Here is a 27,803-nt window from a genome sequence, read left to right on the forward strand (position 1 = left end):
AGCATGGGTGAGATTAGACTTTGAGTCGCCTCAGCCTCTGGAGCATATGAACTAGGTTTGGAGTCCATTGAATATCATTTACCTTGAAATCTGCTCAAAAATCAGCTTACAGGTGGCGCAGTTGTATTATCCCATCAGATACTTTGAAATTTTTGGGGCTTTCTGATTTTGCAGGACAATCTACTCTATTCTATCTTGCCTAGCCAAAGAAATCTTATGGCACCAAAGAAATTTGCATCTAATTCAGAAAGGGGAAAATATCTCAAGATCTAAGAATGAAGCTCAGTTAATGAGCCAGGCAGAAGAGCATGTTGGAGCCCTAGAACTTGGGGATGAAGTCCATATTAGTGAGCAAGAGCCAGAAGATGAGGGATTGGCAAGAAGGTCTACCTCCTGGATCTTGAGGGATTTTTGGCTGCAATGCCACAGCAACAGCAAAGTATTATGGAGAAGCAAAATAAAATGATGCAGCATCTTATGGATCAGCAGCGAAAGCTGTCTGGTCAAGTTGGGCAGCTCAATGTAATGTTGGAGCAGAAATTTGATGATGTGGAAAGAGAATCTAAGACTAAGTTTGACTATGCTTTCACTCAGCTAAGAGATATGTGGAGTGATGTGAATCAGGTGAGGTATAGAGCTGAACCTAGAGGGAAGGAAATCCTACGGGAGGATGTTCCCAAGAAGGTTATGGAACCAAATCAGGGTGGTTTGAACTCAGGAAAAGACGGATTTATGGCAGAGACTAGAAGATCTCATCCACAACCACCTTCCTATCATGTGCTCCCATGGAATGCAAATCTGTCAGGTGCTACAGAAACAAGTCCAGCTCATGTGCCAATTCCAGAAGGTGGAACCAGTTCATCCAAAGTGTACCAAGTGTCACTTAAGAGGTGTGAAATTTTGACACAACAGTTGATGGCTTATAATCAGTTAGATACAGATGTTAAAGAGGCTATGTCTTTCACTCAGTTTGTGAAGACCACTCAGGTTGATATTCAAAAAGAAATGGAACAAGGTTCTGGTATGGGCAAGGACTACAAGGGCTGCAGAAATTTAAGGGAGAGTCCACCTCACCAAATGAGCTTTATGAGTGGCTAAGCAAGTTGAAGATTCTTCACGTTGAGCCCTAGAACCCCAATGGTACTTTCCAGAAGCCAAGCATAATGGATTACGGTGTGAGGAAGTCTATGGGTGAACAGAAACTTCAAATTGGGTATAAGCCTTCTCAATCAGCCTCAGCTTATGGTGTACCAGGTACGACAATTCCCAAATATCCTACCCTCAATGCTTCAAAGACTACTCCTGTTGCCAAAGAGTCCAAAGCTGATGGAAGATATCTAGACCTTGACAAGGGCAGGAAGGAGGTTCAAAACCAGTTTCCCCGATCACTAATGGATGAGAGGGAAAAGAAGGGACTATGCTTCAGGTGTGGAGAAAAGTGGAGTGTTGATCACAACAAATCATGCAAGGCAAAGTCAGCCTCAGGTAAGCTGAGCATGATCATTGAGGTTTCAGAATCTGAGAAGGAGTGTGAGGAGCTTGAAGAGTACCATGATTGTGGTCAAAAAGTTAAAAGGGATGATGAGATAGAGGATGAGAACTCTGTCTTCAATCCTGGGGGTCTCAACCACGGTGAGTTGAGAGACATGGACAGCTCTAGGACATGGGATTTACTGCCATTTGCTGCTCATTCAGTTTCAGATGCAACTACAGCAAGAAAGGGGCACAAGTCCTATCATCTCGAGCATTCTCTTGCTTGCTGTGAACCCAGCAGAGAAGCTGAAGGCAATGGAACTGTTAGTGATGAAGAAGTGGCATGGGATAGATACTCAGTCAGAATTGTATGTCATTTCCAGCAATGCTCTAAGTGGGATAAGTGGACCTACTACTTTTAGAGTCAAAGGGCAAGTTAAGGGCAGACTTGTGGACACAGGAAGTACCCACAGCTTCATAAATTCCAGGTCTAAAAGATGTGGATATTAAGCTCTCTTCAGAATACTCTTGTACTGTGGATTTATTTGCATTAAATCTTGGTCCTATAGACATCATTCTTGGCTGTGATTGGCTTGGAACACTAGGTAAGTTCACCATGGATCTCAAAGGGATGACCATGGCATTCCAAGATGAGGATAAGAAAGTTTGTTTATTTGGAATTCATCCTCAGAAGTTACAGTTGGTCACTGCTAAACAGCTTAGAAAACTCTTGAAGAAAGAGGTGAGTCTATTTGCACATAAGCTTGAAGCTGAAAGCACACAAAAATCTGGCAAGGACTTCAAAGTTGAGGATGTTGACATGTTGGATTTGCTACAGCAATATAAGGACATATAGGGAGCCCCCACCTGATCTACCACCAAAAAGGGAAGTGAATCGTGCTATTTATTTGGAGGAGGGGGCTAAACCTGTCAAGAAAGCTCCCTACAGGCTGTCAAGGGCAGAAAAAGATGAAGTGGTTAAACAAATTCAAGAATTAATGGATAAGGGCTTTATTACCCATAGTCAATCCCCGTTTGCTTCTCCTGTTCTATCCGTTAAGAAGAAAGATGGGACTTTCAGAATGTGCATTGACTATAGGGAGTTAAACAAAATGAAAATTAAAAATAGGTTTCCTATCCCTAGAGTGTATGAACTATTGGATGAGCTTAAGGGAGCCAAATGCTTCTCAAAGATAGACCTCAGGTCAGGGTACCACCAGATAAGGATCAAGGAGCGAGATGAGAGTAAAACTACCTTTAGAACTGAAAGAGGACATTATGAGTTCAAAGTGATGCCCTTTGGGCTTACTAATGCCCCAGCTACCTTTCAGTACTTGATGAACCAAATCTTGGGTCCTTATCTCTCAAGCCTTTTTGGCCTTTCACCTACGATAATCCCTCCTCCTCTCAGCCTCTCCGTCCGTACCACCGTACCGCTCAGCCTCTCCGTCCGTACCTCCGTACAGCCAGCAACTCAGCCTCTCCGTACAACCACTCCCCGTACAGTCGCACAGTCTCTCCCCGTATCGTACAACCCGTCCGTACTTTCGTCCCATCCGCACCTAGTCCTAGTCCTCCCTAACCCCAAGTTAGGCTCAACCCCCAACCCAAACCGAGGGTTAGGTTAAGCTAGGAGGTTCAACATACAACCAACCCTCTCCTCCAAGTCCCCCTCAACTCCTTCAACATCCATTAGGACTCGATACTCTACAGTTGCAGCCATGACACCCTCTCCATATGCACGGAATTACCAACAAGAAGGCTCAAAATGACCCATCCTCGGGCAACAGGATCAGATTTTTTATCTGCAGCAAGCAGTGAGAGAGCTACGATTGGAGCTGGCAGAAGTAAAGGCCCGACTTCACATTCTGGAAGGGCCTCGTAAGTAGGAAGTAATTAATGGAAGTACAAACTGCTAAGAAGAAAGTGACTGTGGAAGTGGGCAACAAAGCAAGTAAGTCTGATATTCAAGGAGAGATTAAAGAACACGAAGCTAGACGTGATAATGCTCTGAAGATTAGAATAGAGAGACTCCCAGAAGATTGGTACAAAGAGGAGGGCACATATAGTGAAATATTGACAAAGATCAAAACAAGCTTGCCCATCATTGAATGGGTAAATGATGATGAGCAATATGATGGCGACTCCAGGCCAGCTTCTATTTTGCACTATCGAGGGCATGCAATCCTTACTCTGAAATCAAAAGATATGCGGATCAAGCTTCTTCAACAATCTTACAAGTTGAAGGGCACCAAAGTATGGATAGCAAAGGAGCTTACACAAGCTCAACTCAAGATTAAGGCAACTGAATTAGCTAAAGTCAGGGCTGCCAGAAAGGATGGAAAATGGGTAGTTTACCGTGAAGGCGTAGCACTTATCAGAGAGTTTAAATCAAAAGCAAAAGACTCTCAGTCTTAAACTGATGTATGGTTGTTTACTCTTCCAAATTATCATGTAGGTACTCTAAATAATATGGGTTGCTTTTCGCACTCCTTGGGAGCTGCCGTGTGCCCTCCCTAAAGCAGATGTACTAGAGGGTTTCTTGCTGTCCCATAGACCTTCTGGTCTCCAATGGACGTTGATAGACTTTCTTTCTTTCTTTCTTTCCCTTCAAGTTTGCACTTGTGTTCTTTGATGATATACTCATATACAGCTAAAGTAAGGAAGAGCATTTGCAGCATGTTGCTAAGGTTTTGGAGATTCTCATACTGCACCAGCTATATGCCAAACCTTCTAAGTGCTCTTTCGTGGTGCAAAGGGTGGAGTACTTTGGTCACATCATCTCACTTGAGGGTATCTCAGTGAATCCAGCGAAAGTGCAGGTGGTTAAGCAATGGCTAACACCCTCAAATCTCACTCAGTTAAGGGGTTTTCTTGGTCTGACTTCTTTCTACAGAAGATTTATTAGGCACTATGCCAAGAGAGCTGCAGTTTTAACAGATTTGCTCAAGAAGGGAGCCTTCTCATGGAGTCCATCTGCCCAAGTAGATTTCAATGATTTCAAGGAAGCTCTTACTTCAGAACCCATCTTGACATGCCAAGATTTTTCAAAGACTTTCTTTATTGAGGCTGATGCTAGTGGCAGGGGCATAGGGGCTGTTCTAAAACAGGGTCATGGAGTTATTGCCTATGAGAGTAGGAAGCTGAGTGACGAGGAGTTTATTTTTCCTACACATGATAAGGAGATGCTTGCCATTGTTCATGCTATCAAGAAATGGCACCATTACCTATATGGCAGCCACTTCAAGGTCAAAACTAATCATAGATCCTTGAGGTATTTCCTATCACAAAGTACTCTTACCCCAAGGAAAAGGAGATGGTTAGCATTCGTGCAAGGCTATGACTTTTGACATTGAGTATAAGAAGGGCAAAGATAATGTGGCAGCTGATGTTTTGTCTAGTCTTTGGTCTTGTCAATGTTATGCAGTCACTACCCTTTACAAGGATTGGATCCATGACATCCAAGAGGAATATATGGAGCATCCGGAATCTACTGATATTTTCATGGCACTTCAGGACCCTCAAAGTTTGGATTATCCAGGAATTGCACTCGGAAAAGAAAATGCCTTTGGATTGAGCCTATGGGTTAAGTGCACTTATGTGATGGTGTTCTATGCTTGAAAGCCTTGCGAAGGCTCAGTGAATTGGAGCTGTGTGCTCAGTTGCAGGGAAGGTCTCCGAGATGCAACTTGTAATCATTTCACTGTGAAATATAAAGAAATACTGAAAGGGACGCCTCAATGTTTGGGGTAATTGGGTGCACTTGTCTATGTTTGTTGAGCAGGGGCATTCTAGCCTCCATCCCTTTTTCAGTGGTTTTGTTTGTGAACAAATGGGTAAATGCCAAATGGTGATCATGCAATGGTTAATGGTTGTGATATATGCTTTGTGAGCTGTAAATAAGTGCTGAAGTGATTGAAGGTTTAGTTCCACTGCCCTCTGAGTGATTAGAGGCCGGTTTCATGGATGAGTATTCTCAGTTTTATTTTGCTAGCATTGCTCACAGCTCTTTACATATGCATTACATCTTTCTATAGACCCTTCCAATAGAAGCTTTGTTTAACCCTTTCATAGGTCTTACCTAGCCCAATATGTCCTGCCATAGGTGGGCTATGAAACTCAGCCAAGATCTGATTTTTGAATGAGGAATGAGGGACCACATAAAGTCCATCCAAGTATCATAGCAATCCATTCCTTAAGTCATCACACTGCACCCCAGCTGCACTCTCTTTGAGTTGTTTCCAGATGGCATTCACAAAGCTTTTCAAAGCTCCAAAATAAAATCAACAAAGTACCCAACCAAAGAATGACTCATGTAGCACTGCCTGGGCACCTGTGAACCAAGAAAAAGGCAACACACGAGGCCAAACAATAGCTTATGGCAAAAAGAAATTGCAATAGCAAAATCACAACTCACCAAGCCCTGAAAACTCGAACCAAGTCCTCAATCGCCAAGAGGACATAGTAGCCAATGCCCAATTGTCAAGATGCAATCACAATGCACCCCAGCTGCACTCTCTTTGAGTGGTTTCCAGATGGCATTCACAAAGCTTTTCAAAGCTCCAAAATAAAATCAACAAAGTACCCAACCAAAAAATGACTCATGTAGCACTGCCTGGGCACCTGTGAACCAAGAAAGAGGCGGCACACGAGGCCAACCAATAGCTTATGGCAAAAAGAAATTGCAATAGCAAAATCATAACTCACCAAGCCCTGAAAACTCGAACCAAGTCCTCAATCGCCAAGAGGACATAGTAGCCAATGCCCAATTGTCAAGATGCAATCACACGATGCAATCACACTGCACCCTAGCTGCACTCTCTTTGAGTGGTTTTCAGATGGCATTCACAAAGCTTTTCAAAGCTCCAAAATAAAATCAGTAGAGTATCCAACCAAAGAATGACCCATGTAACACTGCCAGGGCACCTGTGAACCAAGAAAGAGGCGGCACACGAAGCCAACCAATAGCTTATGGCAAAAAGAAATTACAGCGGCAAAATCACAACTCACCAAGCCCTGAAAACTCGAGCCAAGTCCTCAATCGCCAAGAGGACATAGTAATTGCATTCTTAGCCAAAGAGGAGTGCAAAGGCATGAAGAAAGAGCATTTACAAGAGCCGACCAGCAAGAATTCCACTAAAAAATGCGAAAAGAAGCACTTCTATCGCGAAGAAGTGGGAGTTCTTGGGCTCAAAAGAAGCGTGCTTCAGAGAGGAATGCATTAAGAAGGTTTTGGAGAAGTTTCATCGCCGAAAAGTCCTCCAAAACTAAGAAAAACCAGTCAACCAGCGCGTGGGACCACTCGAAATTCAACAAAAAGCTGTAGCTTTGCAAAAGGAGAGGCCCCGGAGGCTATAGAAGCAAAAAGATCCAGAAAAAGCCACTTTTGCAAATTCGACCAGCAAAAGAAGTACTCAGCTCTACCCGTTCTACCAAACGCACGGAGGAAAAGCATATCACTGCAAAGGGGAGGCAGAGGGGAAGCCATTGGGCCAAACGCACACATGGAAAAGCATATCTATGCGAAGGGGAGACAGAGGGGAAGCCACCTGCGAAGGGGAGGCAAAGAGGAAGCCATCAGGCCAAACGGGAGTCGAGGAATCCAAACGGACAAGGAGTTATAAAGGAAAACGGAATTCAGCTGAAGGAGGCTGAAAAACCATTCCAAAATCTCAACAAAGGGAGAAGATGAGAGAGAAAACCACACATGTGAAGTTTAGAAGGCCAGGAAGGTCCAGGAATGGCAAAGGAGCATGTAGAAGGCACTAGAGCCACCTGGAACTCTAGGGGGGCCACTGAAGGTACATGGCCCTCTAGGGGCCCATTAAAAATGCCACGTCATCATTTTCCAACAACCACTATTTTAATTCCTTGGAATGCCTTTGGGCCTAGGGATTAATTACACTTATGTGCTAGGCACCATGCCGCGTTTAATTACACATTATTAAGCCCACGCTTAGACTTTTAAAACCAAAATTGTCACAGTCTTATAGTACATTAAAGTACTTAGAATTTCACGCCCCTGTGACATACCCCTATCTTGAAACAGCAAACCACAGTTTGCTACCCCAAAACACATGAGCGCATGAAATATACCATGAAACAGTACACAAGAAAGCCGCAGCTATAGTATACAGAGACAGTGAAAACATGGCTAGGAGAGACATGCATCCATCCATATGCACTGCTCAAAATCTATGTGATCCTCGGCGATCAATAGTCAAGATGCATCAATATCATGAAGTCTCACAGTAGAATTACTGTCAACTCAGTATCTCGGATGAAACATACAGTGTCATCAAGCGACCCCATGAAATCACGGTGAGCCCGTCTGCACTGAGGGAGTGGAGGTGCTACCCCCTTCTCGAACACCAGCTGATGCTCCAGACGCTCGCTCTGTTGAACTACCTGTAGGAGCCCAGGCTCTAACTAGAAAGCATCAAGGTAAAGCTGCAATATCCCAGGTGCATCTGTCAGTTCACCTTCCTCCATCCATTTCGCATCGAGTGATGGGTAATTTTGAAATTTTACCAAGTAGCAACGGATAACTTTACCCTTGAGCTTTCTATCTCTGTGTGCCAGAATCTGCTCTAGGACCAGAAGTTCATCTTGTTCTTCCACTCAGGCTGTACCTCATTAGGTAAATCCTCAAGAACATCTCCATGATATTGCTTTAACAAGCTCACATGAAAGGCATTATATATCTTCCAATGTGGAGGCAACTTCAGTCTGTAAGCTACCTCGTTTATCTTTTCAAAAACCTTACAAGAACCATAGTAACGCATATTCAGCTTTGTGTACAACCTTTTCTTGCCTTTCTTATTTTTCAGCCTTGCCTTTTGAAAACACAAAAAACCCAATCACCTTCTGTGAATACCAATTCCCTGCGGTGCTTATCTACTGCTCTTTTCTGCTTGTCCTGACTTCTTTGCAAAGCATATTTGATCCTCTTGTAAGCCTCTTGAAGGCTTTCCACAAAACGATCAGCTTCGAAGATTTTCTCTTTTATATGCAAAATGGGAGGTATCTTCTTGGCACCTTTCACTATTTCAAAAGGTGCTTTACCTATGGATGTGTGCACCGTATTATTGTAAGCATATTCCAGCAAAGGCAAATAATGCTCCCATTTGCTTTTGTGGTCTGAGATATAGCATTTAAACATATCCAAGATAGTAGAGTTTTCCTGCTCCGATTGTCCATCAGACTAAGAGTGAAAAGATGACGAAAAATTCAGCATAGTGCCCATATTTTTAAAAAGCCCTCTCCAAAAGAGGCTGGTCATCCTCGGATCTCTATCTCACTGATTATGGATTCAAGCATCCCATGATACTTAAAAACATGCTGCAGAAACAATTTGGCCATTTGATATGCTGTAATTTTCTTTCTTACTGGCACAAAGTGGACTTGTTTGCTAAACCTGCAAATTATTGTCCACAATCCATCATGTCCAGTAGGAGTACGTGGAAGATCAAACACAAAATCCATAGCTATGCTTTGCCATGGTCTATCCGGAATTGGCAAAGGGTGTAACAACCCAAGTGCCTTCTGCCTGTCAAACTTTGCTTTCTAACAAAGCGTGCATGTTCTCACATATTCTTCCACATCTTTCCTCAAAGATGGCCAATAAAAGTATTGCTCCACTGCTGTAATTGTTGCTATAATTCCCCTATGTCCTGCATATGGAGGAGCATGACTTTCCATTATGACTTTCTGTTGCATCTGATTAGTGACACAGAGTCGTCCATGCATCAAAATGAAACCCTCTTTCAACATATAGTGATCATGTCATCATGTCATTGACCATCAGAAAGCTGATCATAAATAGTTGAAAAATTAGCATCATTAACATACTGATCTTTCATCACATCTAACACATTGTTGTAAGCAATGCTCACTGCTGAAACACTGGGATTCTTGGAGACTGCTTCAGGCTGTGGTTTCCTGGAAAGTGCATCAGCCACGACATTTTTGTTACCTGGCACATGTACAATTTGAAGATGAGACATTGAGAGGAAGTTAGCCCATCTCATGTGCTTTTCAGATAATTTTCTCTGCGTGAGAAAATACCTAAGTGACTGTTGTTTTGTCTGCACATAAAAATCAGCTCCAAGAAGGTAATGTTTCCATGTGATCAAAGCATGTATCACTGCTAACATTTCCTTCTCGTATGTCTACAAGTACAATTCAGCATCTTTGAGAACTCTACTCTCATATGCAACCACTCTGCCATCCTGCATCAAAGTGCCTCCTATGTTGTTTCCACATGCATCACAAATTACAGCAAAGGGTTTTGCAAGATCTGGCAAGATAATAACGGGTTCAGAACACGACTTTTGCTTCAGCTCTTCAAAAGCTGCATTTTCCTTTGGTCCCTACCGAAACGGTACAACTTTCTTCTGTAAAGCATACAAGGGAGAAGCAATTTCTACAATGTACTTTATGAACCTCCGATAGTATGAACATAACCCAAGGAAGCTTCTGACTTCATGCAAATTTTTCAAAATTGGCCAACTCCTTATGGCCTCAACTTTTGCACAATCCATCTTGACTCCATCCTTTGACACTATATGACCGAGAAAATGAATCTCATGCATAAAGAAATCACTTTTCTTGGTGTTTATTAACAGCTTGTGTCTTTTCAACTCTCGAAACACAATAGTGAGGTGTTTCCTATGCTTCTGCTCATTTTTAGAGAACACAATGATGTCATCGAAAAAAGTGCCCACAAACTTTCTGTGTGCTCTAAAAATTATGTCCATCATTCTATTGAGAGTAGTAGGTGCATTAGTCAAACCAAAAGGCATCACAAGGAACTCATATAAGCCAAATAAAGTGCGGAAGGCAGTCTTGTAGACATCTTCAGGCCGTATCCTTATCTGATGGTATCCACTTTTAAGGTCAATACGACTGAACATTGAGGAACCTTCCAACCAATCCAATATATCATCAATGCATGGAATTGAAAAATGGTTCTTAATTGTGACTTTATTCAAAGCCCTATAATCAATACACATTCTCCAACTGCCATCCTTCTTTTACACAAGCAACACAGGGGAACAGTAAGGAGAATTACTTGGCTGTATTAATCCCTTTTCCAAAAGTTCCTTCACTTGTGACATTATCTCTTCCTGTTGTGCCTTACTGACACGATTGATCCTCGGGCCTCTTGGGAGGTAATTCTTGAGAAAGTGCATCTGAGAAACAATCCTAAAAATCTGAAATAAAAGCAGCCCTTTCTCTATCTAAAGCAGAAAGAGTAGAGCCTTCCTGAACTGGTTGGCTGTCCTCTTTGACAAAAATCAAGTACGCTAAAACATGACACTTTATTATATTAGAAATACAAGAAGATGAAACTACAGGGATGGACTCCCCTTTCAACTTTACATCAAGTACATGATTTTTGCCTCTATGAGTTAAAAAAATCTTGTTGTTTCTCATCTGCACATCAACCCCCACCCTGTACATCCAAGGCATCCCAAGCAAAGCATCACACTCTGGCAAAGGCATAATGTAGAAGTCCTCTGCATCCTGATATCCCTGGATATGCATCCTCAACTTGCCAATGATAGGAGTCACAGGTGTGTTGAGTTCAGGGTTGGCCATATCACACATGCCGGATGGCCCCACTTCCTCTGACTTGATGCCAAGCCTTCCTGCCATATCAGGAGTTATGAAATTCGCCTTTGCCCTAGAATCAAAAAAAAAACAAACAATTCTAATTTCTTATTTTTCCCCATGCTCTGCACATCTCAGTCTTTTTCGTTTCCTCTTCATCATGTGCATGTGGCAAACTCGCAATCACATTTGGAAGAAGGCCTTTTGCCCTTCCGATCAGCCTATTTATCATCATTCTTATCATCATCTGACCTATCTCTTTTCTTGGATGGGCAATCATAAGAGCGGTGCCCCTCTCCTTTGCATATAAAACATTTGTTTTGCTCCATGATGACTTTTTCTCTTCATCAGATAACTTGGTACGGGGCTGTTTATTAGGCTGTCCACGCCTTTGGCCAGCTTTGAATTGGGCTTTTCCTCCCTTTTGAAATGGTCGTTTGCCCTAATTTTTATTTTCAGATTTGATGTCCTTATCCTAGTGTTTGGCAGCCCGTTTGCTGTCTTTTTTCTTGCTGTCCATAAAGCCAAAATTCTTCTCCTGCATCCATGCATATGCTGTCCTTGCATTCTCAATTGATTGAGTCATAGAACCCACCTTGGTTTTGATGCAATAATCACGTAGCTCACTAGGCAATCCACAACAGTACCTCCCTATTTGCTCTTTCAAAGAAACATGCTTGTAAGAGCTCAATGGCAGCAAAGCATCCCAAAACCTCTTGGTGTAATCATCAAGATTCTTGCAAAGTTTGTATGACAAGTCATGCCAGTGTGAAAGTACTTCAACTTCAAAAGTTGGAGTAAGCCAATTAGAAGAGAACACTTGCTTAAATTCCAGCCAAGTAGCACGTGCATCTCCATGAAGCATAAGGTTGGTGTACCACTTAAGTGCATTGCCTTTCAAAAATGTGGCAACCTTCCTCATCTTGGATGCTTCTGTAAACAAACCCCCAAGAAATGTGGCATTAAACTGTTGAAGGAATGTGAGGGCTTTGTACCTGTCCTGTATTCCATTATATGTCTCAAACTTGACATGAGAACCACCATCCTTAAATTCTTTATATACATTTGATGTTGGCTGTATTTTTGCAGCATTCCCTTCACTAGGGAGAGCCATGCTTGGCTGAACATTAGGCATGGGAGCATGTGTTATGGCTTGCATGCCTGGCTGCATTCCCACATTGTCATACATGGCTTGCTTTCTATGCCCAGTTGGCAATGAAATCAACATAGCATCAAAGATAGAATCTGTACCAAAATACTTAGGTTGCTGCCTCAAATATGGCTGAGGTGGCTGAGCCACATTTATGGACTGCACATTATTATTTTGAGTAGAAGTACCCAAACCAAGGCCTTGTGCTGGCTGCTCATACTATTGCACTGGCTGTACTTTTTATACCTCATTCTCAAGTGCTCTTTTGGGGGATTCCTCACTCTTGGAAGTCACTTTCTGAGTCATTTTTTATGGCTGTCCCTCATGGGAAACTGATGCATGAGTGTGATGTCTGCCATGAGAAGTTGATGCATGTGTGTACTCACTCTTTCCGTGCTTGTGCTTTCTTGATTTCTTCTTCTTCTTGGCATTTGTTTGCACAATTTGAGCCAAGTTTTGAGTCAGCTGAGTCAAAGCAATCACTGCACTTGCAAGCTGTGCATTCAACATAGTAGCATCATTTGACTCACTGCTAGAACTAGTATCACCATTGAGCTGAGTTGTAGCTTCATGTGTGGCCTGCTCAAAAGGCATTTGTTGTGCTTCTTGCAGCTATACACGCTTTCCTACCTTCTCCTTTGAGGAGTTGTGGAGCTCTGTTGCTCATGGGTACTCACCATGGTGGCTGTAATATTCAACTGTCAGAAAGTGCAACAAAGATATCCTTCCACCAAACTACCGAGGCCCATCTCTTGAGGAAGAGTGTATGGTATCCCGACAATGGAACCAATGAAACCGGCCTCTAATCACTTAGAGGGCAGTGGAACTAAACCTTTAATCACTTAGCACTTATTTACAGCTCACAAAGCATATATCACAACCATTAACCATTGCATGATCACCATTTGGAATTTACCCATTTGTTCACAAACAAAACCACTGAAAAAGGGATGGATGCTAGAATGCCCCTGCTCAACAAACATAGACAAGTGCACCCGATTGTTCCCAAACACCGTGGCGCCCCTTTCGGTATTTCTTTATATTTCACAGTGAAATGATTACAAGTTGCATCTCGAAGACCTTCCCTGCAACTGAGCACGTAGCCCCAATCACTGAGCCCTCGCAAGGCTTTCAAGCATAGAATACCATCACATAAGTGCACTTAACCCATAGGCTCAATCCAAAGGCATTCTCTTTTCCGAGTGCAATTCCATTGGCTGTCCAAATGCAATCACACTGCACCCTAGCTGCAGTCTCTTTGAGTGGTTTCCAAATGGCATTCACAAAGCTTTTCAAAGCTCCAAAATAAAATCAGCAAACTACCCAACTAAAGAATGACTCATGTAGCACTGCCTGGGCACCTATGAACCAACCAATAGCTTATGGCAAAAAGAAATTGCAGCAACAAAATCATAACTCACCAAGCCCTGAAAACTTGAACCAAGTCCTCAATCGCCAAGAGGACATAGTAGCCAATGCCCAATTGCATTCTCAGCCAAAGAGGAGTGCAAAGGCATGAAGAAAGAGCATTTACAAGAGCCGACCAGCAAGAATTCCACTGAAAAATGCGAAAAGAAGCACTTATGTCGTGAAGAAGTGGTAGTTCTTAGGCTCAAAAGAAGCGTGCTTTAGAGAGGAATGCATTAAGAAGGTTTTGGAGAAGTTTCATCGCCGGAAAGTCCTCCAAAATTGAGAAAAACCACTCAACCAACACGTGGGACCACTCGAAATTCAACAGAAAGCTGTAGTTTTGCAAGAGGAGAGGCCCCGGAGGCTGTAGAAGCAAAAAGGTCCAGAAAAAGTCACTTTTGCAAATTCGACCAGCAAAAGAAGTGCTCAGCTCTGCCTATTCTACAAAACACATGGAGGGAAAAGCATATCACTGCGAAGGGGAAGCAGAGGGAAAGCCATCGGGCCAAACGAAAGTCGAGGAATCCAAACGAGCGAGGAGTTATGAAGAAAAACAGAATTCAACTGAAGGAGGCTGAAAAACCAATCCAAAATCTCAACAAAGGGAGATGATGAGAGAGAAAACCATACATGTGAAGTTTAGAAGGCCCAGGAAGAGGTCCAGGAATGGCAAAGGAGCATGTAGAAGGCACTAGAGCCACCTGGAACTCTAGGGGGGCCACTGAAGGTACATGGCCCTCTACGGGACCCATTAAAAATGCCACGTCATCATTTCACAACAACCACTCTTTTAATTCCTTGGAATGCCTTTGGGCCTAGGGATTAATTATGCTTATGTGCTAGGCACCATGCTGCGTTTAATCACACATTATTAAGCCCACGCTTGGACTTTTAAAACCAAAGTTGTCACAGTCTTGTAGTACATTTAAGTACTTAGAATTTCACGCCCCGTGATAACACTCATCCTGCTGGCCTATTAAATCCCCTACCCATTCCGGAGGGTAAGTGGACACACATCAGCATGGATGTTATCACAGGACTGCCCACAACAGCAAAGGGATGCAATAGTATTCTGGTGGTGGTGGATAGAATGACCAAGACAGCTCACTTTATACCACTTATTCTTCTTCACAAGTGGCCAATCAGTTTGTGGAGTATATCTTCAAGTTGCATGGCCTTCCACAGAAGATTGTGAGTGATAGGGATGCAAAATTCATGAGTGGTTTTTGAAAAGAATTATTCACTCAAATTGGAACAAAGTTGACCCCTAGGACAGCATATCATCCCCAAACAGATGGCCAATCAGAGAGTAAATAAGTGGGTAGAGGAATACTTGAGACACTTTTGCTTTGAGACACAAAAGTCTTGGGATACATGGTTGTGTTTAGCAGAATTTTGTTATAATTCCACCCAGCCCACCTCTATTGGCATGTCACCTTTTGAAGTATTATATGGGTGCCAAGTTCAGTTACCCTCCACCATCAAACATCAAATTTTGTTAAATCAGCATGCAAAGGATGAAGTGGATAGAATGCAAGCCATCCTACAACTGGCCAAGGATAACCTTCTCAGAGCACAAGCTAGGATGAAGGAAAATGCAGATAACAAGAGGAGGCATGTGGAATTTGTGGTTTATCTCAGGCTACACCCTCATAGGTATGCTTCCTTAAGGGGCAATACTAACACTAAGTTAGCTCACAGGTTCTATGGCCCATTTCAGATCCTTAAGAAGGTGGGAGACTTAGCCTATAAACTTAGCTTACCAGCCACAGCCAAGATTCATAATGTATTTCATGTTTCTCTAACTCAAGAGGTATGTGGGCCCATCCATTCCAGTTGCAGCAGATTTTCCTCCAATAGATGAATCAGGTCAAATTGAGTATATTCCAAAAAAGATCTTGGGCTATAGAGACAAGGTACTCAGAAATAAAGTCATGGTGGAGTATCTCATCAAATGGAAAGATCTGCTTGAGGAGGAGGCTACATGGCAGCTAGAGAACGTTTTGTAGGAGCATCCACATCTCATGGATTGAGTCTATGCCTACTTGCTCATACCAGGCTGGAATATTCCTACCCTTCTTTCCATACTATTTGTCTTCATTTGAGGGCAAAATTTCTGTAAGCAGGAGGGGATTGTAACAGTAGTTACTTCCAGCTTAGTAGTTAGCTCTATTTTAGTAGGAAACTACTACTTCTTTTGTAAATGCTACTTTAAATCAGGTAATGCCACGTGGCAGCTCTTGGGAGTTATCCCATAATCATTTATTGTTGCTGGCCCACTTTCCCATAATATAAAGGGACTTCCAATGTACTTCCAACTACCTTTTGATCATAATACAAAATGGAGTTACTCTCTTTGGTGATTGATCCAATCCCAAGAAGGATTTCCCTAGCAATAGCTAGCCAGGCCATGGAGCTGCAAGTCCATGCCCTCTCTTGTGAGAGTGTCTCTAACCCTATCCCTCTATCTTTTATGTTCTTTCTACTAGTTTAAGTGACGGTTTAATAGTCTAGTAGTTGCCCTTGTTACAGGAGTAAATTTGGTGATTGGCCCAAAAGGGAGGCAAATAACCTTAGAACCCAAGTGAGTCATTGGTTAGGCTCTTAGAATTGTCCCACTAGAGGGCAATGGGGGCAAATGACAAGGGGATGCCATGTGGCATTTCCCAAACCTTGGATGGGTTTGGAAGGTTACCTAAGGAAGCACCTCGAGAAAACCCACGAGATTTTCACATAAGTCGGGTGGTCAGAGTCCATGCCAAAAGAAACCAAGAGCTCACGTCGCACGGGTAACTCTCCCTCCATACCCGTTAGAAGCAGCTAACTAACCCTAACCCCGAGTTGGGCTAAACCAACAACCCAACTCGGGGGTTAGGTTAAGCTAGGGGGTTCAAACAGACAGCCAACTATGGACTACTGGCCTACCCTCTCCTCCAAGTCCCCCTCAACTCCTTCAACATCCATCAAGACTTGGTACTCTACAGTTGCAGCCATGACACCCTCTCCATATGCACGGAATTGCCAACAAGAAGGCTCAAAACGACCCATCCTTGGACAACAGGATCAGATCTTTTATCTGCAACAGGCAGTGAGAGAGCTACGATTGGAACTGGCAGAAGTAAAGGCTCGACTTCACATTCTGGAAGGGCCTGGTAAGCAAGTAGTAATTGATGCGGCTGTAAAATCTTGTAAGGATTCCCCCCCTACCCTGCAGCTACCTGCAGCTACTCTACAGTCAAAGATCTTGTTCACACTGAAGTACGAACTCCTAAGAAGGAAGTGATTGTGGAAGTGGACACCAACGCATGTAAGTCAAATATTCAAGCAAAGATTAAAGAACACGAAGCTAGATGTGATAATGCATTGAAGATTAGAATAGGGAGACTCCTAGAAGATTGGTACAAAGAGGAGGACACATGTAGAGAAATATTGACAAAGATCAAAGCAAGCTTGCCCAACATTGAATGGGTGGATGATGATGAGCAGGATGATGATGACTCCAGACCAGCTTCTATTTTGCCATGCTATCCTTACACTGAAGTCAAAAGATATGCAGATTAAGCTTCTTCCCCAATCTTACAAGTTGAAGGGCACCAAAGTATGGATAGCAGAGGAGCTTACTCAACTTAAGATTAAGGCAACTGAATTAGCTAAAGCCAAGGCTACCAGAAAGGATGGAAAATGGGCAGTTTACCGTTAAGCCGTGAACAACCTCATTCGCTGGTCTTGGGAGCGCATTCTGCACTTGCTGTCCTCACAGTAAGCATGCATGTCAGGGAGTGGCATAACATGGCTGGACTACATTACAAGCATTGGCAAAAATGCATTCTCCTTAGTAATTTGGCATGTATTTTCATGGGCCTCCTGAGTGTTTGTCATAACTGCTCTAGGCATCATAGCTCCAACAACGCGTGGCTTCTCTACATGTAGCATAGAGGGACATCTATGTCAGATCTAACAACTGGATATGTAAGGTGCAACAACCGTCATATATATCCCGACCATACAAGGTGTTTCATGCTTGCAATGCACTAGCCTATGAAGCAAGGTCTATAGATCTGATGCATGACAATCCTCTCAATAATCCCAAAAGAAGAAAATCATCGATGCAACACATCCAATGCAATGGGGTACAACAAATTGTGGATGGTAACCAAGAGGATTCCATTAGGCTGTGAATCTTGATGATGTTGGAGCTGCCCTAAGCTTTTTGCATGCTGCTCAAAGCCCTGCATAAGCTGCCCAAAACAAGAGGCATGTTCCCTTCATAGGCATTTGACTAATAAAGCTTTGTTGATGTTTACCTATGCCAAATGCATGCAGTGTGTGGGAAGGCTGTGAATTCTTGCCTGTCTCACAGATTGAAATGTGATGGAGAGGTCTGGAAGAAGGTGGGTGTTGAGGTTGCCAAATGGGGCTAAAAACAACCTTGTAGGGGCTGGTAAAGATGGGCTGTAAAGGCTTGAAAATCTGACGGACATGGCTGCCCAAAATATCGATGGAGGGGCTCACGAAGATGAGGCTATGAAAAGGGGCTCAGGTGGGCTCAATCGGGTCAGAAAAGGCCTTGAAAACGCGCTGAAAAGCTGCCTTTTTTTGCCCCTTTTTTAGTTTTTTGGCCCCGGAGGGGGGGGTCCTAGGTCACCTAGTAATGTTAGTATACTAGCCTACAACCTCTAGGATAGTGAGGACCTGAGTACTCTATCCTAACCCAACCTACTACCTAACCTAACTAAGGTTAACTTGACCCAACCAATCCTAAACTAACCCTAGCTAACTAGACCGCGAACCCAAGCTAACTAAGACAGCTAACCTAAGTAAAACTAACTAACTAATTAATTAATGCCTAATTCTAAGGTTGGAAGACGGAAGGCGATGGACTACTGACTCAATAGAGCCTAACTAAGGTTAAGTTGACCAAGCTAGTCCTAAACTAACCTTAACTAACTAGACCAAACCCAAGCTAACTAAGCCAGCTAACCTAAGTAAAACTAACTGATGAATTAATTAATGCCTAATTCTAAGGTTGGAAGACGGAAGGCAATGGACTACTGACTCCACAGAGGGCGGCGAATCGGGCGGTAGCACCAATACCAGGGGGGTGACGATCTGACAGGACAGGACAGAGCAGAATTGATGACGGAACGGCGGGGGGGAAGAAAAGGTAGCTAGCAACGGAGTCATTTCCAAGCATGGAGAAGCACCTGTCTTGTGCTTTTGGTTGGAGAGATCTCGTCGCAGCAATTGGGCGTTGTGTGCGGCTGCTCGTTAGCAGAGTTGGACTGACAATTCAGCATCACGTATAGGCTGTGTTTGTCACAACAAGACCGGGGTTGGATTAGGCAAATGAGCAGCTGTCGTGATGGTTATATGAGCGACCGTCAAGGTAGCTAGGTTGGGAATGGCTAGAAGAATTCGTTGTAGGTAATCTGCAAATGGCGAGTGCTCTCTGTAGGAAGCTTGTGGATAATATCGAGTGTGGTCACCACAACCATGATGGACCCGATAGAACTAAGGCGTGCAACCACTTTGTGCTGACAATGGGATGAAGAAATGAGTCAGGGAGAGACCAACACCATTTGTGAGATGAGTGCACATCGTCGTCAGATTGCAACTGGTAGGTGGCACGTGTGGTTGCTCGATGTTGCTCAGTGAAACTGGAGTGGGTCAAAGCAGGAGCGACTATAGGGTAGTGATTCTCTGATGACAAACTCACTTGTTTGTGCCCGATGTGAGGGTGGATGGTCGTTTGAAACGTTGCCAGGCACTAAAGTCTACTCTAGGAGTTTGCGTTGTTCTTCTAAGTGGCTAGCTTGCGGCAATAGCTTTGTCTGTCAACATTGGCATGTCTTGGTGTTGTGCTCTACCTAGGAGAATGAAGGTGAAAGGGGAAGCAATGGTGTCAAGGTTGGAGCTCTAATACCAATGTAGAACAAGGCGTAGGGGCAAATTAAAGGAAGAAGATAGAAGAGCTAAAAGAAAGAAAGAAAAGAGAAGGAGAAGGGTAGGAGAGCGAGAGGAAGAGGTGGGAAGGAGGGAGAGAGGGAGAGAGAGAGAGAGAGAGAGAGAGAGAGTAGGCTGCAAGTAGGAGGAAGGAGAAGGGAGAGTAGATAGGATTAGATTTCACATCAAAAGTACATTGCAATGAGGGAAGGGTACTTATATAGTACCCCTTATCCCCTTTGACCTTTCTATCTTCCAAACACTCCCAAGTACTAAAAATCTTAACCCCCACTAACTTAACCAGCTTTTAACCTTCATTACACTGTAACTCGGTTGGCTATTTTCTACGCTTGTGCAGACAGTTGGCCTCGTAGGGATGTGCCTCCTAATTCGACTCCTAATTCGATAAGAGGAGCTATTGGACTCAGAGTTTATAGTCGATACGGCCCTTTTTCTAAAGGGCATGGCAGAGAGTCTAGAGGGATTTGCCTGGAGGTGTACTATCAAACATCTAAGGCCAAATCAACAGGCTTCCTCACAATAACTCAGGAAATTGAAAAGATCCTGAACAAGGGAGTCTCTCTTGGCTTCAGTTGGATCTAGAGCGGTCAGACGACGAGGCACTTAGGCTGCCAGGTAGGCATTGACATCTTAACGGAGAGGAGATTGCTTTGGTGCTAGAGGGTGTGTGGCACAAACTTTTGTATTAGAGATCAACCAAACTCTCCCTAGCAGGGCGATCACGGCCAACTATGCCTTCTTACCAAAGGCCTGGTGCATAGCCTCATGCAGGGATTGCCTTGGATAGCTTAGCCGCTTGATGCACAAGAAGACCAACGGGCCTAGTGCATAGCCTCATGCAGGGATTGCCTTGGACAGCTTAGCTGTTTGGTGTGGAACTTCTTGCAGGTAGGATCACATGGCACAAGGAGCACTGGAAAGTGAGGTCTCATCCCAAGTTTGCAGCCCAAGAAGTGCGTGCTTCAAAGAGGGCTCCTCAAGAACATCCCCCACTCACATCGGTGGACTTAAGGTCCGCGCTCACCAGGAATGGCTCATCATTGACAAGGAGTCTACATAGGGTTTAGTAGCATCCGAGCCGGCCCACAGTCCCCTTCTTTGGCATCCGAAGGTTTAGGACCAAGAGGACTTCAGACGCATAGTGGCCCCGCATAGTGGCCCGACTACTTCTTTCGGAGCATGGAGTCATCTCCCCATTGAGACAAATACACACGCAAGAGCCCTCTCTCACCTCAGGGGGGCGAACACATGAACGCTACAGATAAACTCCGCTATTCTTGAGTCTTGGAGGGTTGGTTTACACATAGCCTTCGCTCCCCCGCGCTCATACAAATAGTTTCCTAGGACAAGGCTGCTCCTGAGGATTCAATATTTGCACTAAACCCTTGGCTCCTCCGCTCCATGCATGATAGAGTGGTTCCAAGGGGTCTTCTTCAGCCAAAGATAGATGGAGACCAAGAGTTGGTTGGGGCCCTATATTTGCTTGAGTGGCAATGCATTAGAGTACTGGCCCGCCAAACCATCGACCCAGCACCAATCACTATACAATACAACAGGTTAGGGAGGGTCACCTCCTTCAAGAGGTACTCAGCCTTTTGGTATGCAGTCCTTGCAACAAGATGCATTTGGTTCATGCTCCCATTCTACTGCTAACTAGTTCTAACCATACACAAACGAAGGGCTGTACATTTCATCAAGTGTTGGCTATGGACAGCAGCCCGGGATTGATGATATGTTGTCCAAGCCATTGTGCTCTTATCGTGCCTTACCTGTGGCCATCCATGAGGAGATGTCATTCCATCATTACATGAACCTTAAGTGTGATGATGCCCGTACATTTGGGGATGGCCAACGCAGGAATTATGCAGCGAAGATATCAAGGATAAGCTCATTGTGCACAAGTCTAAAGGTGACACATGCACTGCCAATGAGCTAGAAGAATGGCTCACAAAGCTGCAACACTACTTTTTCCCGTACATTTGGGGGTGGCTAAAGCAAGAATTATGCAGCGAAAATAAAACCAAGATGACGTTTCTTGCAATGTGTCACCAAGATGTAAATAGTCCAAAGAAAAAGATTTAAATGACCAATTATTTGATCATGATTAAATGTTCTCAATATATTTAATTGTGTTCAAAGAGAAACATTGAAGTGCTTTGATGAATAATCAAGAATTATTTATCGAGAGGGGTTAATCTCGGTTAACCCAAGAATCTGTTTATATATATTTGTTATGTGCGCACATGTGTTCAGTGGGGACGCCCACAGTGACTAGAATTAGTCCACAATTTATTTTTTGCATGCAAAGCCCTAACAATTAATGGGTGCCATGGTTATGCACTTTATTTAATTGTTGCAGGTATAAGAAAGGTTCTAGACTTGGGCATTGCGGAGCCACGCGAGCGATTAGGAGCTATTCGTGTGACCAAGTGCTAAGAAGACCCCAGAAGACCTTACGAGAGAGAGAGAGATAGAGAGCTGTTTTTTTGCAGTAATGAGAAAGGTTGCAATTGGTATCAGAGCATGGTCACACAATTTTCTTAAACTGTGACGATCCATGTCGATTTGTGGGCGTGAAGACATTGGGTGATTAGAAGATCATTGGAATCGTCGATACTTTAATTTGGTTGCCTGCTAGATGCGCTAGTGGTAGAGGCTAGTGGGGTTTTGAAGCTAGAAAAGGAGAACAAGGTCCGGTGAAGCAGCTCTGTGAATGCACAAATGCCATGGCTGATGAACGAAATCAAGGGCTCAGGCAAAATTTACACAGGATCAGTCCGTCGGATTAACATAGCTAGATGGCGCAATGAACGTATTCGTTCAAGGTTATCTAAGACGCCTTCACGCGTGGTAATTACCCTCCCACACGTAGGTGTATGCTTGACGGGAAACGGCATCAGAAATAAATCTTCACGTGCAGCAACGCTTCCAGGCGGATGTACATGGCATTGGTGCGACGTGATTCGACGGAATTCGCACATGAAATGACGCCATGAAGAATTTTCAACGCTTGAAGATTTGATTGCAAGGCGATTCGACTAAGAAACCTTACGCAAACGCATGATTCCAGGCAAGAGCACACAACTTTCGACTTGCGTGCGTGGGGTGTTTGGTGACGGCCTCCGTTGTGCTACTAGCTAGGCGCCTACAAATTTCACCCAGACGCTAGCGCGGCAACTGCCAGCAAGGTGATGATGTGGGCCTGACATGACACGTGGCAGATAGCGCAACTAGTGATGTGGCGCTGACGTGGCAGGCAACTAGGTCAGCAGTGATATGGCATATGCCTACTCAGAGCTGACGTGGTAACGACACGTGGCAGGCTTGCAGGTGCTGACATGGCAGTTACCTTAGTTCAATTAGCTTTGGTTAGTTGACTCAGGTTAAGGGTGTGATTACTCTTGGTTAGTCTGGTCAGCCAGACTGGCTCAGTTAACCAGAATCCCAGTCTGGTTCAGTTACTTCAGAATCCAGTTAATCTGGTTAGAGGTCTAGTTACATACCAACTAGCCTGTCAATCTAACCAGACCAGAACCAGTTGGTTTGGTTATTGTAACCAGCCGGTTACTCATCCAGTTACTGTCTTTTTTTTTTAAAGAAAAAAAAAAGACTGTTGCAGAGACAGTTTCTGCCATCAGTTTCCACCTACCTGTGAGACTTTTTCCTGTCAGAAAAATCAGTAAAATCAGAGATTTGCAGAAAAAGAATATGCATGCCTTTGAGCAGTGAAAAAGGCGAAAACAGATGCATTTTGAATGTCATTTGCAGTAGCCAGAAAAGGGACACACAGCTTTGAGTTCATGCCTTGAGTTGATAGCCTGTACTGGCACAAGTTGTGGGTGCAATACACCTCTTATTGAGGTATTTTACACAGTGTGTGTGAGCTTGCAGATCTCAGGCAAGTTGTAGAAAGATGACTCAATCACCTATCCAGTGGGATTCACAAAATAGGGATGCACATCCAAGACAAAGAATTGTGCAGCAAACTCAGCAAGAGTTTGAGCAGATGGTACGCATTCGTATGCAGGAGATGGAAAAACTCAAAAGGGATCCAAGAGCTCAGCATCTCTTTCAAGCAGAAACTATGCCTAGTGCAACTTATGATGTGCCAATGCCAAAGGCATACTCTCGTGCACAGCCCAAGAGAGAGGGATCTCAAAGGGGACGGTCTCATAGTTAGGAAGAGATCGAGGCATCATCACCGATCTCCAAGCCCTTCACCGTCTACTTCAAGCTCAACTTCTGTATCTTCTTCTTCATCAGATAAACCATCCAGGAAAAGAAGGAAACCACAAGAGGTATAGGAAGAGCAAGTATTCCAAGACCAAGGAGTTCAAAGATGGAGGTAAATCTGTCAGGTTTATTACCTATAATGGTCAATATGTTCTTACAGAGCAATGCAGTTCATTAGGAAGTTTGATGCTGCATTTGGTACATAAAACTTTTCAAAATCCTACAAGTTGAGAATGGTCAGCTTGCACTTAACAGGGACAGCTAGTGCATGGTGGAATGCACTGACCACACATGGGTCAGCCCCAAAGCGGTGGAAGAGCTTAAAGAAAGCCTTCTACCAGCAGTTCATGCCTAAACAGTTCAGAGATCGTGTCCTTCAAGGTTGGGACAGTTTACATATGGACGCAGGGGATACAGTGGAGGTGTACAATCAAAAGTTTTGGGATGCTTATTTGCAGGTTGCACCTTTCAAAAAGATCTCCAAAAGAACCCAACTGAGAAAGTACAGGGCACGTCTCAATTCAAAAATTCAGGCAGTGGTGAATACTCAGAGGTTGAAGAGCATTCTACAGTTTATGTTAAGCTATCTCCCAGGTACTATGGACCTTTTTAGGTTACAAAAGAGATAAATGAGGTGGCTTTCAGATTGGACTTACTAGAGCATTGGAAAATTCACAATGCTTTTCATATAAGTCTTCTCAAGAAATTCCAGGGACCCGAGCCTTCAGAACCAATAATGGAAGATCCACCAGAGGTGGAAGAGCTGGAGGAAATCCTTCAGCCAGAACAGATTGTGTATCGTACAGTATGCAAAGGGCCTCATGGCAAGGAATTTTACAGATTTCTTGTAAAATTCAAGAACTATTCGGCATTGAATGCCAAGTGGATGGAAGAGGATATGCTATCCGATCATCCATAGCTCTTGGGTATTTACAAAGAGGCTTTTCAATTGAGGTCAACTGAATAGAAGCCGAGGGGATGTCACCAAGATGTAAATTCTCCAAAGAAAAAGATTTAAATGACCAATTATTTGATCATGATTAAATGATCTCAATATATTTAATTGTGTTCAAAGAGAAATATTTATTGGTCAAAGAATTGACTTCGGTCAAAGAACTTAGGAAGACTTGGTTTAATTAACCAAGATGTGCCAACTTCGGTTGGAGAGACTCGGCATTAATGCTTTGATGAATAATCAAGCCTTTAATTATTAATCGAGAGGGGTTAATCTCGGTTAACCCAAGAATTTGTTTATATATATTTGTTATGTGCGCACGTGTTCAATGGGGACGCCCACAGTGACTAGGATTAGTCCACAGTTTATTTTTCGCATGCAAAGCACTAACAATTAATGGGTGCCATGGTTATGCACTTCATTTAATTGTTGCAGGTATAAGAAAGGTTCTAGACTTGGGCATTGCGGACCCCACGAGCGATTAGGAGCTATTCGTGTGACCAAGTGCTAAGAAGACCCTAGAAGACCTTACCCATGGACATGGGATTAGAATTAGGCTAGAAATTAGACAAGTGGCAACTTGCCAAATGAATGAGCCTTGAGCTCTTTGTAAAACAATTCACGTTTTGAATCTTGTAACAACAGCTCTACGCTGAATTCTGTAACTTCGAGTAATAAATTCCTTCGGGCGGGGGTCCAGCCCGACATGTTGTCCTGGGCCCTAGTGTGTTTGCAGTTAGAAGTAGAAGTAGAAGTAGAATTTATTAGCGTCCTCGGAGGGCCAAAAATGACCCATGGAACCCGTCTCGATACAATGTAAAAAGAGTCTCCTCAAGGAGAGGGGTTAGGAGTCTATGAGTTCCTGACGACAGGTAAAAAGACGAGTGACAAAAGATCCCAATGTTGCCGGAGAGGCAGTGGAGAGAACTGATGTCAACTGAGCGGAGTCCCCCAGTATCTACTGGTAGTCCTCCCTGATATGTGCATATCGGGGGCACTGTAGAGCTACATGTGCCTCCGTCTCAACTGTCTGCATGTCACAAAGAGTACAGACTCTAGCATGTCTAGGCTGGTGTATCCAAGCTCCCTGCTCAATGGCAAATGTATGAGATCTGGTACGGAACCTGGCGATGTTTCTGTGATATAGAAGGGGGATAGGTGTGATAATATAAGACTGAGCATGAGTCACTATGGACATGTATGTAGACCAACATGTGGGATTTATGTTGTCTTGGTAATATTCCAGCTTTACCCTCTTTTCACTTGTCAACCAGTGATTCCGCAAAGTGCTCAGTAAAGATAGTTGAAACTCTTGCATGTTGACCTTTTCAGGCGGCATGATCAAATATGCTTCCACTTTCCATCTGCTGAACCATTTTCTTATGTCGGTTGCCCATCCTGTGCAGATGACCTTACTGTTGTAGTTCTTTTAAAGCTTTGTGCTGGCATTCCATGCTTTATGAGGTAGCCTATCAGGTTGCATTTGCTGCACCTCTATTAGGTATTGCATAACTCTGATCAATGCATGAAATTCAATTGGTCTCCTTCCCGTTTCCAACAGAAGTATTGAGTATGGAGTAGTGGGTTTGACACCAAGGTGTCTCCTTAAGAAAGCTTTTTGCATTTTCTCAATATCATTCCATGTAGAGGCTGAAATGCTGCCTCCCCATACTTCCACTCCATATAATACTGCCTGCACTACATATGCATCAAACAATATATTTCGAATTTTCCAGTTCCTAGTGTCGGTGTGCCTACAATCATTCTCAAGCTGGTAGTACTTCCCCCAACCAGTGTCCATCCTTTTATGTATACATTGCCACCATCTGTGATCTGCCGGGGTATCAGCCCCTAAGTATTTGAAGGTGCTGACATACTCAATGATCTGTCCATCAAAGGTGATCTCAGGGGGATGTTCTGGCTGATTGGTACACACTGCCATCATCTTTGTTTTTCCGACATTTACTTGCAGCCCGCTTTCCCTACAAAAAGTCTTAAGCACTTGTAAAAGTTTGTGCATAGATTCCGGATCGTATGCAAAAAGAACGACATCATCTGCGTATAACAACAATAGCACTGTCCAAAGCCCCAATTGCGGTCCTTGCAACCCTTTCTCTACTGCGAATTCATTGATGAGTTCCTCCAGTTGGTCAATGCATATTCCGAACAAGGTAGGCGATAGAGGGAAGCCTTGCTTCACTCCCATATTGCTCTCAAATACATCAGACATACCTTGTGTTTGTTTGAGTCGGCATAATACCTTTTCATAGATGCGAGAGATGCCTACCCTTAAGGCCAAAGAGACTCCTATTTCTTGCATTCTCTTCCATAATCCTCCTCTTGGAACTGTGTCAAATGCTTTCTTGAAATCCACAAAACAACAAAATAGAGTGCGTCCTCTCAGTCTGCATTCATCCATGAGGACCCTTAAGGTAATAAGGTGGTCGGTTGTCCTGTGCTCCTTGCGAAAGCCTGCCTGTCCGGTGGCTCTTTTTTGTGCCTCTTCTGTCCATGAGCTGATTTTCATTTCAAGCACTGTACTGAAGAGCTTGGCCAATGTAGAGCTGACCATTATAGTTCTGTAATTTGTGACTGAATTTTTGTCTCCACCTTTGTGTAAAGGCTGGACCCAATTTTCTTGCCATTCCTGAGGGAAACCATGGTGTAGAGCATGTGTTAGGATGTGTGAGAGCCATGTTCTTGCTCGGTCTCCTGTCCATTTCACAAATTCCGCCTGTATCTTCATGTGATCTGATGCTTTGCCATTAGCCATCTTCTTTAGTCCAACTTCAATGTCTTCGAAGGTGAAAGGACTAGTGCATGTGACCGATAGATCCTCCTTCCCCATTTCAGTAGCAAGTGCATGATTGTACAACTTGGTAACATAATTAAGCATGGTTGCATCTGATATATCCCCTATGACCTGTTTCCGTCTGCCTTTCACTTGTTTCCAGCCCTTTCTTGGATTTTTTATGAAAGTGACCAAATCAGATTTCTCTCTTT

At 43.6% G+C, this 27,803-nt stretch overlaps 1 protein-coding gene across 2 annotated transcripts in view; it reads right to left on the reverse strand.

Annotated features, from left to right (window-relative positions):
- Positions 1–27,803, reverse strand: part of LOC147880779 (GDT1-like protein 5) — a 62,063-nt gene that overhangs the window by 4,888 nt on the left and 29,372 nt on the right. The gene's annotated exons all lie outside the window — the stretch shown is intronic.

Source organism: Dipteris shenzhenensis, chromosome 32 (genome assembly GCF_047967505.1).
Source record: "Dipteris shenzhenensis isolate YYH24624 ecotype China chromosome 32, Dip_SZ_1.0, whole genome shotgun sequence".
NCBI lineage: Eukaryota > Viridiplantae > Streptophyta > Polypodiopsida > Gleicheniales > Dipteridaceae > Dipteris > Dipteris shenzhenensis.